Source organism: Mytilus californianus, unplaced genomic scaffold (assembly GCF_021869535.1).
Source record: "Mytilus californianus isolate M0D057914Y unplaced genomic scaffold, xbMytCali1.0.p SCAF_3, whole genome shotgun sequence".
Taxonomy (NCBI): Eukaryota; Metazoa; Mollusca; class Bivalvia; order Mytilida; family Mytilidae; genus Mytilus; species Mytilus californianus.
The window spans coordinates 87,754,814-87,771,511 of NW_026262679.1; the positions used below are offsets into that span (position 1 = coordinate 87,754,814).

Genomic DNA, 16,698 nt, shown 5'->3' on the forward strand with positions numbered 1-16,698 from the left:
ATACATTTGAGTTACAACTAATTTTAATTTCACAGCCAATATTTTGGTCCAGCTTTATAAATCAAAAAACTATTTCATTATGTCAGGGAAATGATCTAATAAAATGCATTTAAAAGTTTAAATATATTCAAAACCTAAATCAATTTCCTGTTTTTTTTCTTTTATCAGAATATTGGAAATAACTATTCTTCCCAACCTCCGGTTCAGAAAGATAAAAATTTTGGTTATTTTTTATTTTAAAACGTTTTTCTTCTTTTTTTTGCATTGCTTTGATATTGTTTTTATTAATTTGAAGTTTATTAATATTTTCATAATGACATTAAACATACAAATTTTACAAGATGATGATGTAGGTATTTTGTCGTTACAATTGTACTTAAACTGTTAATAGTTGTAAGGTAATAACATCAGTTTTCCCTGGAGAAACAGCTTGAAAATTTATTACAAATTAGTCCAAAATTTCTTTTCAAATTTATACTCTAATGAAAAAAGTATACTTGTACTCCAATTTAGGATTTGAATTAAAACATGCATCACATTAATTTCTGAATTAATTATAACAGCAAACAGTCTCTCGACATTGACAATTTGAAAACCCTTTCTCTTATAGTCTCACCTGTACGAAAGTAAAGTTTCCGATTGTCAATTTGGATATCTACATATTTAGTCGATTTTTTTTAAAGTAATTTGGAAATTATGACTTGATGTAGATTGTTTGAAATTCAGTTGAATTTTAATCATTTCTGTTCAAAATGTATACATCAGATTGTTTTGGTTAGCCACCAACTTCTGATAATTTGACATGCACATTAATTTCGGAAATAATGATTATATCATACAACCGTCTTCATTACTGATTGAAATATAGATTTAAAATGAAAATAAGTTAATGATATACAGTCAAAAAGAGCAATTGACCAATGATGATGGCTGTCATTAATGCCAGTTTTTCTCCATAGATATTTTGAAAGAAAAAAAAATTAAAGTAGCAAATTTTTTAAGTTTTATATTTGGTTCAATATTTTGAACTTATTTTGTTTTTGTTTCAGATACCAGCCCCAGGATATTTACGTCAGGACAGGTAACATATGCATCGGAAAGTAAGTATATTTTTTTTTATTTATTAATAGTTGTCTGATAGATATTAAAATAATTTGAATATGTATTACAGATAGACGGGAGCCAACAGAGAAGAAGAAGACAGTACAGTCCTAGACATGGAGATGATTAAATTGTAGATGCCAAGATGATGATGTAGGTATTTTGTTGTTACAATTGTACTTAAACTGTTAATAGTTGTAAGGTAATAAAATCAGTTTTCCCTGGAAAAACAGCTTGAAAATTTATTACAAATTAGTCTAAAATTTCTTTTCAAATTTATACTCTAATGAAAAAAGTATACTTGTACTCCAATTTAGGATTTGAATTAAAACATGCATCACATTAATTTCTGAATCAATTAAAACAGCAAATAGTCTCTTAACATTGACAATTTGGAAACCCTTTCTCTAATAGTCTTACCTGTACGAAAGTAAAGTTTCCGATTGTCAATTTGGATATCTACATATTTAGTCGATTTTTTTTAAAGTAATTTGGAAAATATGACTTGATTTAGATTGTTTGAAATTCAGTTGAATTTTAATCATTTCTGTTCAAAATGTATACATCAGATTGTTTTGGTTAGCCACCAACTTCTGATAATTTGACACGCACATTAATTTCGGAAATAATGATTATATCTTTAAACCGTCTTCATTACTGATTGAAATATAGATTTAAAATGAAAATAAGTTAATGATATACAGTCAAAAAGAGCAATTGACCAATGATGATGGCTGCCATTAATGCCAGTTTTTCTTTATAGATATTTTGAAAGAAAAACAAATTAAAGTAGCAAATTTTTTAAGTTTTATATTTGGTTCAATATTTTTGAACTTATTTTGTTTTTGTTTCAGATACCAGCCCCAGGATATTTACGTCAGGACAGGTAACATATGCATCGGAAAGTAAGTATATTTTTTTTTATTTATTAATAGTTGTCTAATAGATATTAAAATAATTTGAATATGTATTACAGATAGACGGGAGCCAACAGAGAAGAAGAAGACAGTACAGTCCTAGACATGGAGATGATTAAATTGTAGATGCCAAGATGATGATGTAGGTATTTTGTTGTTACAATTGTACTTAAACTGTTAATAGTTGTAAGGTAATAAAATCAGTTTTCCCTGGAGAAACAGCTTGAAAATTTATTACAAATTAGTCCAAAATTTCTTTTCAAATTTATACTCTAATGAAAAAAGTATACTTGTACTCCAATTTAGGATTTGAATTAAAACATGCATCACATTAATTTCTGAATTAATTATAACAGCAAACAGTCTCTCGACATTGACAATTTGAAAACCCTTTCTCTAATAGTCTCACCTGTACGAAAGTAAAGTTTCCGATTGTCAATTTGGATATCTACATATTTAGTCGATTTTTTTTAAAGTAATTTGGAAATTATGACTTGATGTAGATTGTTTGAAATTCAGTTGAATTTTAATCATTTCTGTTCAAAATGTATACATCAGATTGTTTTGGTTAGCCACCAACTTCTGATAATTTGACATGCACATTAATTTCGGAAATAATGATTATATCATACAACCGTCTTCATTACTGATTGAAATATAGATTTAAAATGAAAATAAGTTAATGATATACAGTCAAAAAGAGCAATTGACCAATGATGATGGCTGTCATTAATGCCAGTTTTTCTCCATAGATATTTTGAAAGAAAAAAAAATTAAAGTAGCAAATTTTTTAAGTTTTATATTTGGTTCAATATTTTTGAACTTATTTTGTTTTTGTTTCAGATACCAGCCCCAGGATATTTACGTCAGGACAGGTAACATATGCATCGGAAAGTAAGTATATTTTTTTTTATTTATTAATAGTTGTCTGATAGATATTAAAATAATTTGAATATGTATTACAGATAGACGGGAGCCAACAGAGAAGAAGAAGACAGTACAGTCCTAGACATGGAGATGATTAAATTGTAGATGCCAAGATGATGATGTAGGTATTTTGTTGTTACAATTGTACTTAAACTGTTAATAGTTGTAAGGTAATAAAATCAGTTTTCCCTGGAGAAACAGCTTGAAAATTTATTACAAATTAGTCCAAAATTTCTTTTCAAATTTATACTCTAATGAAAAAAGTATACTTGTACTCCAATTTAGGATTTGAATTAAAACATGCATCACATTAATTTCTGAATTAATTATAACAGCAAATAGTCTCTTAACATTGACAATTTGGAAACCCTTTCTCTAATAGTCTCACCTGTACGAAAGTAAAGTTTCCGATTGTCAATTTGGATATCTACATATTTAGTCGATTTTTTTTTAAAGTAATTTGGAAAATATGACTTGATTTAGATTGTTTGAAATTCAGTTGAATTTTAATCATTTCTGTTCAAAATGTATACATCAGATTGTTTTGGTTAGCCACCAACTTCTGATAATTTGACACGCACATTAATTTCGGAAATACTGATTATATCACTAAACCGTCTTCATTACTGATTGAAATATAGATTTAAAATGAAAATAAGTTAATGATATACAGTCAAAAAGAGCAATTGACCAATGATGATGGCTGCCATTAATGCCAGTTTTTCTTTATAGATATTTTGAAAGAAAAACAAATTAAAGTAGCAAATTTTTTAAGTTTTATATTTGGTTCAATATTTTTGAACTTATTTTGTTTTTGTTTCAGATACCAGCCCCAGGATATATACGTCAGGACAGGTAACATATGCATCGGAAAGTAAGTATATTTTTTTTTATTTATTAATAGTTGTCTAATAGATAATAAAATAATTTGAATATGTATTACAGATAGACGGGAGCCAACAGAGAAGAAGAAGACAGTACAGTCCTATACATGGAGATGATTAAATTGTAGATGCCAAGATGATGATGTAGGTATTTTGTTGTTACAATTGTACTTAAACTGTTAATAGTTGTAAGGTAATAAAATCAGTTTTCCCTGGAGAAACAGCTTGAAAATTTATTACAAATTAGTCCAAAATTTCTTTTCAAATTTATACTCTAATGAAAAAAGTATACTTGTACTCCAATTTAGGATTTGAATTAAAACATGCATCACATTAATTTCTGAATTAATTACAGCAAATAGTCTCTTAACATTGACAATTTGGAAACCCTTTCTCTAATAGTCTCACCTGTACGAAAGTAAAGTTTCGGATTGTCAATTTGGATATCTACATATTTAGTCGATTTTTTTTTAAAGTAATTTGGAAAATATGACTTGATTTAGATTGTTTGAAATTCAGTTGAATTTTAATCATTTCTGTTCAAAATGTATACATCAGATTGTTTTGGTTAGCCACCAACTTCTGATAATTTGACACGCACATTAATTTCGGAAATAATGATTATATCATTAAACCGTCTTCATTACTGATTGAAATATAGATTTAAAATGAAAATAAGTTAATGATATACAGTCAAAAAGAGCAATTGACCAATGATGATGGCTGCCATTAATGCCAGTTTTTCTTTATAGATATTTTGAAAGAAAAACAAATTAAAGTAGCAAATTTTTTAAGTTTTATATTTGGTTCAATATTTTTGAACTTATTTTGTTTTTGTTTCAGATACCAGCCCCAGGATATTTACGTCAGGACAGGTAACATATGCATCGGAAAGTAAGTATATTTTTTTTTATTTATTAATAGTTGTCTAATAGATATTAAAATAATTTGAATATGTATTACAGATAGACGGGAGCCAACAGAGAAGAAGAAGACAGTACAGTCCTATACATGGAGATGATTAAATGGTAGATGCCAAGATGATGATGTAGGTATTTTGTTGTTACAATTGTACTTAAACTGTTAATAGTTGTAAGGTAATAAAATCAGTTTTCCCTGGAGAAACAGCTTGAAAATTTATTACAAATTAGTCCAAAATTTCTTTTCAAATTTATACTCTAATGAAAAAAGTATACTTGTACTCCAATTTAGGATTTGAATTAAAACATGCATCACATTAATTTCTGAATTAATTATAACAGCAAATAGTCTCTTAACATTGACAATTTGGAAACCCTTTCTCTAATAGTCTCACCTGTACGAAAGTAAAGTTTCCGATTGTCAATTTGGATATCTACATATTTAGTCGATTTTTTTTTAAAGTAATTTGGAAAATATGACTTGATTTAGATTGTTTGAAATTCAGTTGAATTTTAATCATTTCTGTTCAAAATGTATACATCAGATTGTTTTGGTTAGCCACCAACTTCTGATAATTTGACACGCACATTAATTTCGGAAATACTGATTATATCACTAAACCGTCTTCATTACTGATTGAAATATAGATTTAAAATGAAAATAAGTTAATGATATACAGTCAAAAAGAGCAATTGACCAATGATGATGGCTGCCATTAATGCCAGTTTTTCTTTATAGATATTTTGAAAGAAAAACAAATTAAAGTAGCAAATTTTTTAAGTTTTATATTTGGTTCAATATTTTTGAACTTATTTTGTTTTTGTTTCAGATACCAGCCCCAGGATATATACGTCAGGACAGGTAACATATGCATCGGAAAGTAAGTATATTTTTTTTTATTTATTAATAGTTGTCTAATAGATAATAAAATAATTTGAATATGTATTACAGATAGACGGGAGCCAACAGAGAAGAAGAAGACAGTACAGTCCTATACATGGAGATGATTAAATTGTAGATGCCAAGATGATGATGTAGGTATTTTGTTGTTACAATTGTACTTAAACTGTTAATAGTTGTAAGGTAATAAAATCAGTTTTCCCTGGAGAAACAGCTTGAAAATTTATTACAAATTAGTCCAAAATTTCTTTTCAAATTTATACTCTAATGAAAAAAGTATACTTGTACTCCAATTTAGGATTTGAATTAAAACATGCATCACATTAATTTCTGAATTAATTACAGCAAATAGTCTCTTAACATTGACAATTTGGAAACCCTTTCTCTAATAGTCTCACCTGTACGAAAGTAAAGTTTCGGATTGTCAATTTGGATATCTACATATTTAGTCGATTTTTTTTTAAAGTAATTTGGAAAATATGACTTGATTTAGATTGTTTGAAATTCAGTTGAATTTTAATCATTTCTGTTCAAAATGTATACATCAGATTGTTTTGGTTAGCCACCAACTTCTGATAATTTGACACGCACATTAATTTCGGAAATAATGATTATATCATTAAACCGTCTTCATTACTGATTGAAATATAGATTTAAAATGAAAATAAGTTAATGATATACAGTCAAAAAGAGCAATTGACCAATGATGATGGCTGCCATTAATGCCAGTTTTTCTTTATAGATATTTTGAAAGAAAAACAAATTAAAGTAGCAAATTTTTTAAGTTTTATATTTGGTTCAATATTTTTGAACTTATTTTGTTTTTGTTTCAGATACCAGCCCCAGGATATTTACGTCAGGACAGGTAACATATGCATCGGAAAGTAAGTATATTTTTTTTTATTTATTAATAGTTGTCTAATAGATATTAAAATAATTTGAATATGTATTACAGATAGACGGGAGCCAACAGAGAAGAAGAAGACAGTACAGTCCTATACATGGAGATGATTAAATGGTAGATGCCAAGATGATGATGTAGGTATTTTGTTGTTACAATTGTACTTAAACTGTTAATAGTTGTAAGGTAATAAAATCAGTTTTCCCTGGAGAAACAGCTTGAAAATTTATTACAAATTAGTCCAAAATTTCTTTTCAAATTTATACTCTAATGAAAAAAGTATACTTGTACTCCAATTTAGGATTTGAATTAAAACATGCATCACATTAATTTCTGAATTAATTATAACAGCAAATAGTCTCTTAACATTGACAATTTGGAAACCCTTTCTCTAATAGTCTCACCTGTATGAAAGTAAAGTTTCGGATTGTCAATTTAGATATCTACATATTTAGTCGATTTTTTTTTTAAAGTAATTTGGAAAATATGACTTGATTTAGATTGTTTGAAATTCAGTTGAATTTTAATCATTTCTGTTCAAAATGTATACATCAGATTGTTTTGGTTAGCCACCAACTTCTGATAATTTGACACGCACATTAATTTCGGAAATAATGATTATATCATTAAACCGTCTTCATTACTGATTGAAATATAGATTTAAAATGAAAATAAGTTAATGATATACAGTCAAAAAGAGCAATTGACCAATGATGATGGCTGCCATTAATGCCAGTTTTTCTTTATAGATATTTTGAAAGAAAAACAAATTAAAGTAGCAAATTTTTTAAGTTTTATATTTGGTTCAATATTTTTGAACTTATTTTGTTTTTGTTTCAGATACCAGCCCCAGGATATTTACGTCAGGACAGGTAACATATGCATCGGAAAGTAAGTATATTTTTTTTTATTTATTAATAGTTGTCTAATAGATATTAAAATAATTTGAATATGTATTACAGATAGACGGGAGCCAACAGAGAAGAAGAAGACAGTACAGTCCTATACATGGAGATGATTAAATTGTAGATGCCAAGATGATGATGTAGGTATTTTGTTGTTACAATTGTACTTAAACTGTTAATAGTTGTAAGGTAATAAAATCAGTTTTCCCTGGAGAAACAGCTTGAAAATTTATTACAAATTAGTCCAAAATTTCTTTTCAAATTTATACTCTAATGAAAAAAGTATACTTGTACTCCAATTTAGGATTTGAATCAAAACATGCATCACATTAATTTCTGAATTAATTATAACAGCAAATAGTCTCTTAACATTGACAATTTGGAAACCCTTTCTCTAATAGTCTCACCTGTACGAAAGTAAAGTTTCGGATTGTCAATTTGGATATCTACATATTTAGTCGATTTTTTTTTAAAGTAATTTGGAAAATATGACTTGATTTAGATTGTTTGAAATTCAGTTGAATTTTAATCATTTCTGTTCAAAATGTATACATCAGATTGTTTTGGTTAGCCACCAACTTCTGATAATTTGACACGCACATTAATTTCGGAAATAATGATTATATCATTAAACCGTCTTCATTACTGATTGAAATATAGATTTAAAATGAAAATAAGTTAATGATATACAGTCAAAAAGAGCAATTGACCAATGATGATGGCTGCCATTAATGCCAGTTTTTCTTTATAGATATTTTGAAAGAAAAAAAAATTAAAGTAGCAAATTTTTTAAGTTTTATATTTGGTTCAATATTTTTGAACTTATTTTGTCTTTGTTTCAGATACCAGCCTCAGGATATTTACGTCAGGACAGGTAACATATGCATCGGAAAGTAAGTATATTTTTTTTTATTTATTAATAGTTGTCTAATAGATATTAAAATAATTTGAATATGTATTACAGATAGACGGGAGCCAACAGAGAAGAAGAAGACAGTACAGTCCTAGACATGGAGATGATTAAATTGTAGATGCCAAGATGATGATGTAGGTATTTTGTTGTTACAATTGTACTTAAACTGTTAATAGTTGTAAGGTAATAAAATCAGTTTTCCCTGGAGAAACAGCTTGAAAATTTATTACAAATTAGTCCAAAATTTCTTTTCAAATTTATACTCTAATGAAAAAAGTATACTTGTACTCCAATTTAGGATTTGAATTAAAACATGCATCACATTAATTTCTGAATTAATTAAAACAGCAAATAGTCTCTTAACATTGACAATTTGGAAACCCTTTCTCTAATAGTCTCACCTGTACGAAAGTAAAGTTTCGGATTGTCAATTTGGATATCTACATATTTAGTCGATTTTTTTTTAAAGTAATTTGGAAAATATGACTTGATTTAGATTGTTTGAAATTCAGTTGAATTTTAATCATCTCTGTTCAAAATGTATACATCAGATTGTTTTGGTTAGCCACCAACTTCTGATAATTTGACACGCACATTAATTTCGGAAATAATGATTATATCATTAAACCGTCTTCATTACTGATTGAAATATAGATTTAAAATGAAAATAAGTTAATGATATACAGTCAAAAAGAGCAATTGACCAATGATGATGGCTGCCATTAATGCCAGTTTTTCTTAATAGATATTTTGAAAGAAAAACAAATTAAAGTAGCAAATTTTTTAAGTTTTATATTTGGTTCAATATTTTTGAACTTATTTTGTTTTTGTTTCAGATACCAGCCCCAGGATATTTACGTCAGGACAGGTAACATATGCATCGGAAAGTAAGTATATTTTTTTTTATTTATTAATAGTTGTCTAATAGATATTAAAATAATTTGAATATGTATTACAGATAGACGGGAGCCAACAGAGAAGAAGAAGACAGTACAGTCCTATACATGGAGATGATTAAATTGTAGATGCCAAGATGATGATGTAGGTATTTTGTTGTTACAATTGTACTTAAACTGTTAATAGTTGTAAGGTAATAAAATCAGTTTTCCCTGGAGAAACAGCTTGAAAATTTATTACAAATTAGTCCAAAATTTCTTTTCAAATTTATACTCTAATGAAAAAAGTATACTTGTACTCCAATTTAGGATTTGAATTAAAACATGCATCACATTAATTTCTGAATTAATTATAACAGCAAATAGTCTCTTAACATTGACAATTTGGAAACCCTTTCTCTAATAGTCTCACCTGTACGAAAGTAAAGTTTCCGATTGTCAATTTGGATATCTACATATTTAGTCGATTTTTTTTTAAAGTAATTTGGAAAATATGACTTGATTTAGATTGTTTGAAATTCAGTTGAATTTTAATCATTTCTGTTCAAAATGTATACATCAGATTGTTTTGGTTAGCCACCAACTTCTGATAATTTGACACGCACATTAATTTCGGAAATAATGATTATATCATTAAACCGTCTTCATTACTGATTGAAATATAGATTTAAAATGAAAATAAGTTAATGATATACAGTCAAAAAGAGCAATTGACCAATGATGATGGCTGCCATTAATGCCAGTTTTTCTTTATAGATATTTTGAAGGAAAAAAAAATTAAAGTAGCAAATTTTTTAAGTTTTATATTTGGTTCAATATTTTTGAACTTATTTTGTCTTTGTTTCAGATACCAGCCTCAGGATATTTACGTCAGGACAGGTAACATATGCATCGGAAAGTAAGTATATTTTTTTTTATTTATTAATAGTTGTCTAATAGATATTAAAATAATTTGAATATGTATTACAGATAGACGGGAGCCAACAGAGAAGAAGAAGACAGTACAGTCCTAGACATGGAGATGATTAAATTGTAGATGCCAAGATGATGATGTAGGTATTTTGTTGTTACAATTGTACTTAAACTGTTAATAGTTGTAAGGTAATAAAATCAGTTTTCCCTGGAGAAACAGCTTGAAAATTTATTACAAATTAGTCCAAAATTTCTTTTCAAATTTATACTCTAATGAAAAAAGTATACTTGTACTCCAATTTAGGATTTGAATTAAAACATGCATCACATTAATTTCTGAATTAATTAAAACAGCAAATAGTCTCTTAACATTGACAATTTGGAAACCCTTTCTCTAATAGTCTCACCTGTACGAAAGTAAAGTTTTGGATTGTCAATTTGGATATCTACATATTTAGTCGATTTTTTTTTAAAGTAATTTGGAAAATATGACTTGATTTAGATTGTTTGAAATTCAGTTGAATTTTAATCATTTCTGTTCAAAATGTATACATCAGATTGTTTTGGTTAGCCACCAACTTCTGATAATTTGACACGCACATTAATTTCGGAAATAATGATTATATCATTAAACCGTCTTCATTACTGATTGAAATATAGATTTAAAATGAAAATAAGTTAATGATATACAGTCAAAAAGAGCAATTGACCAATGATGATGGCTGCCATTAATGCCAGTTTTTCTTTATAGATATTTTGAAAGAAAAACAAATTAAAGTAGCAAATTTTTTAAGTTTTATATTTGGTTCAATATTTTTGAACTTATTTTGTTTTTGTTTCAGATACCAGCCCCAGGATATTTACGTCAGGACAGGTAACATATGCATCGGAAAGTAAGTATATTTTTTTTTATTTATTAATAGTTGTCTAATAGATATTAAAATAATTTGAATATGTATTACAGATAGACAGGAGCCAACAGAGAAGAAGAAGACAGTACAGTCCTATACATGGAGATGATTAAATTGTAGATGCTAAGATGATGATGTAGGTATTTTGTTGTTACAATTGTACTTAAACTGTTAATAGTTGTAAGGTAATAAAATCAGTTTTCCCTGGAGAAACAGCTTGAAAATTTATTACAAATTAGTCCAAAATTTCTTTTCAAATTTATACTCTAATGAAAAAAGTATACTTGTACTCCAATTTAGGATTTGAATTAAAACATGCATCACATTAATTTCTGAATTAATTAAAACAGCAAATAGTCTCTTAACATTGACAATTTATAAACCCTTTCTCTAATAGTCTCACCTGTACGAAAGTAAAGTTTCCGATTGTCAATTTGGATATCTACATATTTAGTCGATTTTTTTTTAAAGTAATTTGGAAAATATGACTTGATTTAGATTGTTTGAAATTCAGTTGAATTTTAATCATTTCTGTTCAAAATGTATACATCAGATTGTTTTGGTTAGCCACCAACTTCTGATAATTTGACACGCACATTAATTTCGGAAATAATGATTATATCATTAAACCGTCTTCATTACTGATTGAAATATAGATTTAAAATGAAAATAAGTTAATGATATACAGTCAAAAAGAGCAATTGACCAATGATGATGGCTGCCATTAATGCCAGTTTTTCTTTATAGATATTTTGAAAGAAAAACAAATTAAAGTAGCAAATTTTTTAAGTTTTATATTTGGTTCAATATTTTTGAACTTATTTTGTTTTTGTTTCAGATACCAGCCCCAGGATATTTACGTCAGGACAGGTAACATATGCATCAGAAAGTAAGTATATTTTTTTTTATTTATTAATAGTTGTCTAATAGATATTAAAATAATTTGAATATGTATTACAGATAGACGGGAGCCAACAGAGAAGAAGAAGACAGTACAGTCCTATACATGGAGATGATTAAATTGTAGATGCCAAGATGATGATGTAGGTACTTTGTTGTTACAATTGTACTTAAACTGTTAATAGTTGTAAGGTAATAAAATCAGTTTTCCCTGGAGAAACAGCTTGAAAATTTATTACAAATTAGTCCAAAATTTCTTTTCAAATTTATACTCTAATGAAAAAAGTATACTTGTACTCCAATTTAGGATTTGAATTAAAACATGCATCACATTAATTTCTGAATTAATTATAACAGCAAATAGTCTCTTAACATTGACAATTTGGAAACCCTTTCTCTAATAGTCTCACCTGTACGAAAGTAAAGTTTCCGATTGTCAATTTGGATATCTACATATTTAGTCGATTTTTTTTTAAAGTAATTTGGAAAATATGACTTGATTTAGATTGTTTGAAATTCAGTTGAATTTTAATCATTTCTGTTCAAAATGTATACATCAGATTGTTTTGGTTAGCCACCAACTTCTGATAATTTGACACGCACATTAATTTCGGAAATAATGATTATATCATTAAACCGTCTTCATTACTGATTGAAATATAGATTTAAAATGAAAATAAGTTAATGATATACAGTCAAAAAGAGCAATTGACCAATGATGATGGCTGCCATTAATGCCAGTTTTTCTTTATAGATATTTTGAAAGAAAAAAAAATTAAAGTAGCAAATTTTTTAAGTTTTATATTTGGTTCAATATTTTTGAACTTATTTTGTCTTTGTTTCAGATACCAGCCCAGGATATTTACGTCAGGACAGGTAACATATGCATCGGAAAGTAAGTATATTTTTTTTTATTTATTAATAGTTGTCTAATAGATATTAAAATAATTTGAATATGTATTACAGATAGACGGGAGCCAACAGAGAAGAAGAAGACAGTACAGTCCTATACATGGAGATGATTAAATTGTAGATGCCAAGATGATGAAGTAGGTATTTTGTTGTTACAATTGTACTTAAACTGTTAATAGTTGTAAGGTAATAAAATCAGTTTTCCCTGGAGAAACAGCTTGAAAATTTATTACAAATTAGTCCAAAATTTCTTTTCAAATTTATACTCTAATGAAAAAAGTATACTTGTACTCCAATTTAGGATTTGAATTAAAACATGCATCACATTAATTTCTGAATTAATTATAACAGCAAATAGTCTCTTAACATTGACAATTTGGAAACCCTTTCTCTAATAGTCTCACCTGTACGAAAGTAAAGTTTCCGATTGTCAATTTGGATATCTACATATTTAGTCGATTTTTTTTTAAAGTAATTTGGAAAATATGACTTGATTTAGATTGTTTGAAATTCAGTTGAATTTTAATCATTTCTGTTCAAAATGTATACATCAGATTGTTTTGGTTAGCCACCAACTTCTGATAATTTGACACGCACATAAATTTCGGAAATAATGATTATATCATTAAACCGTCTTCATTACTGATTGAAATATAGATTTAAAATGAAAATAAGTTAATGATATACAGTCAAAAAGAGCAATTGACCAATGATGATGGCTGCCATTAATGCCAGTTTTTCTTTATAGATATTTTGAAAGAAAAACAAATTAAAGTAGCAAATTTTTTAAGTTTTATATTTGGTTCAATATTTTTGAACTTATTTTGTCTTTGTTTCAGATACCAGCCTCAGGATATTTACGTCAGGACAGGTAACATATGCATCGGAAAGTAAGTATATTTTTTTTTTATTTATTAATAGTTGTCTAATAGATATTAAAATAATTTGAATATGTATTACAGATAGACGGGAGCCAACAGAGAAGAAGAAGACAGTACAGTCCTAGACATGGAGATGATTAAATTGTAGATGCCAAGATGATGATGTAGGTATTTTGTTGTTACAATTGTACTTAAACTGTTAATAGTTGTAAGGTAATAAAATCAGTTTTCCCTGGAGAAACAGCTTTAAAATTTATTACAAATTAGTCCAAAATTTCTTTTCAAATTTATACTCTAATGAAAAAAGTATACTTGTACTCCAATTTAGGATTTGAATTAAAACATGCATCACATTAATTTCTGAATTAATTAAAACAGCAAATAGTCTCTTAACATTGACAATTTGGAAACCCTTTCTCTAATAGTCTCACCTGTACGAAAGTAAAGTTTCCGATTGTCAATTTGGATATCTACATATTTAGTCGATTTTTTTTTAAAGTAATTTGGAAAATATGACTTGATTTAGATTGTTTGAAATTCAGTTGAATTTTAATCATTTCTGTTCAAAATGTATACATCAGATTGTTTTGGTTAGCCACCAACTTCTGATAATTTGACACGCACATTAATTTCGGAAATAATGATTATATCATTAAACCGTCTTCATTACTGATTGAAATATAGATTTAAAATGAAAATAAGTTAATGATATACAGTCAAAAAGAGCAATTGACCAATGATGATGGCTGCCATTAATGCCAGTTTTTCTTTATAGATATTTTGAAGGAAAAAAAAAATTAAAGTAGCAAATTTTTTAAGTTTTATATTTGGTTCAATATTTTTGAACTTATTTTGTCTTTGTTTCAGATACCAGCCTCAGGATATTTACGTCAGGACAGGTAACATATGCATCGGAAAGTAAGTATATTTTTTTTTATTTATTAATAGTTGTCTAATAGATATTAAAATAATTTGAATATGTATTACAGATAGACGGGAGCCAACAGAGAAGAAGAAGACAGTACAGTCCTAGACATGGAGATGATTAAATTGTAGATGCCAAGATGATGATGTAGGTATTTTGTTGTTACAATTGTACTTAAACTGTTAATAGTTGTAAGGTAATAAAATCAGTTTTCCCTGGAGAAACAGCTTGAAAATTTATTACAAATTAGTCCAAAATTTCTTTTCAAATTTATACTCTAATGAAAAAAGTATACTTGTACTCCAATTTAGGATTTGAATTAAAACATGCATCACATTAATTTCTGAATTAATTAAAACAGCAAATAGTCTCTTAACATTGACAATTTGGAAACCCTTTCTCTAATAGTCTCACCTGTACGAAAGTAAAGTTTCCGATTGTCAATTTGGATATCTACATATTTAGTCGATTTTTTTTTAAAGTAATTTGGAAAATATGACTTGATTTAGATTGTTTGAAATTCAGTTGAATTTTAATCATTTCTGTTCAAAATGTATACATCAGATTGTTTTGGTTAGCCACCAACTTCTGATAATTTGACACGCACATAAATTTCGGAAATAATGATTATATCATTAAACCGTCTTCATTACTGATTGAAATATAGATTTAAAATGAAAATAAGTTAATGATATACAGTCAAAAAGAGCAATTGACCAATGATGATGGCTGCCATTAATGCCAGTTTTTCTTTATAGATATTTTGAAAGAAAAACAAATTAAAGTAGCAAATTTTTTAAGTTTTATATTTGGTTCAATATTTTTGAACTTATTTTGTCTTTGTTTCAGATACCAGCCTCAGGATATTTACGTCAGGACAGGTAACATATGCATCGGAAAGTAAGTATATTTTTTTTTTATTTATTAATAGTTGTCTAATAGATATTAAAATAATTTGAATATGTATTACAGATAGACGGGAGCCAACAGAGAAGAAGAAGACAGTACAGTCCTAGACATGGAGATGATTAAATTGTAGATGCCAAGATGATGATGTAGGTATTTTGTTGTTACAATTGTACTTAAACTGTTAATAGTTGTAAGGTAATAAAATCAGTTTTCCCTGGAGAAACAGCTTTAAAATTTATTACAAATTAGTCCAAAATTTCTTTTCAAATTTATACTCTAATGAAAAAAGTATACTTGTACTCCAATTTAGGATTTGAATTAAAACATGCATCACATTAATTTCTGAATTAATTAAAACAGCAAATAGTCTCTTAACATTGACAATTTGGAAACCCTTTCTCTAATAGTCTCACCTGTACGAAAGTAAAGTTTCCGATTGTCAATTTGGATATCTACATATTTAGTCGATTTTTTTTTAAAGTAATTTGGAAAATATGACTTGATTTAGATTGTTTGAAATTCAGTTGAATTTTAATCATTTCTGTTCAAAATGTATACATCAGATTATTTTGGTTAGCCACCAACTTCTGATAATTTGACACGCACATTAATTTCGGAAATAATGATTATATCATTAAACCGTCTTCATTACTGATTGAAATATAGATTTAAAATGAAAATAAGTTAATGATATACAGTCAAAAAGAGCAATTGACCAATGATGATGGCTGCCATTAATGCCAGTTTTTCTTTATAGATATTTTGAAGGGAAAAAAAAATTAAAGTAGCAAATTTTTTAAGTTTTATATTTGGTTCAATATTTTTGAACTTATTTTGTCTTTGTTTCAGATACCAGCCTCAGGATATTTACGTCAGGACAGGTAACATATGCATCGGAAAGTAAGTATATTTTTTTTTATTTATTAATAGTTGTCTAATAGATATTAAAATAATTTGAATATGTATTACAGATAGACGGGAGCCAACAGAGAAGAAGAAGACAGTACAGTCCTAGACATGGAGATGATTAAATTGTAGATGCCAAGATGATGATGTAGGTATTTTGTTGTTACAATTGTACTT

The 16,698-nt window shown here is 27.3% G+C and overlaps 1 long non-coding RNA gene across 50 annotated transcripts in view; it reads left to right on the plus strand.

Annotated features, from left to right (window-relative positions):
* Nucleotides 1–1,032: 1,032 nt before the first annotated feature.
* The window catches only part of LOC127735319 (uncharacterized), a 31,164-nt gene continuing 15,498 nt past the window's right edge, over nt 1,033–16,698 (plus strand). For 3 of the 50 annotated variants that reach the window (XR_007998234.1, XR_007998245.1, XR_007998232.1), the window contains exons 1-14: nt 1,033–1,254; nt 1,956–2,160; nt 2,862–3,066; nt 3,769–3,973; nt 5,580–5,784; nt 6,484–6,688; nt 7,392–7,596; nt 8,299–8,503; nt 9,206–9,410; nt 10,113–10,317; nt 13,740–13,945; nt 14,649–14,853; nt 15,556–15,761; nt 16,465–16,669. This is a non-coding gene — a long non-coding RNA (uncharacterized LOC127735319). The other 47 variants (XR_007998248.1, XR_007998249.1, XR_007998247.1 and 44 more) reach the window with 47 other exon arrangements.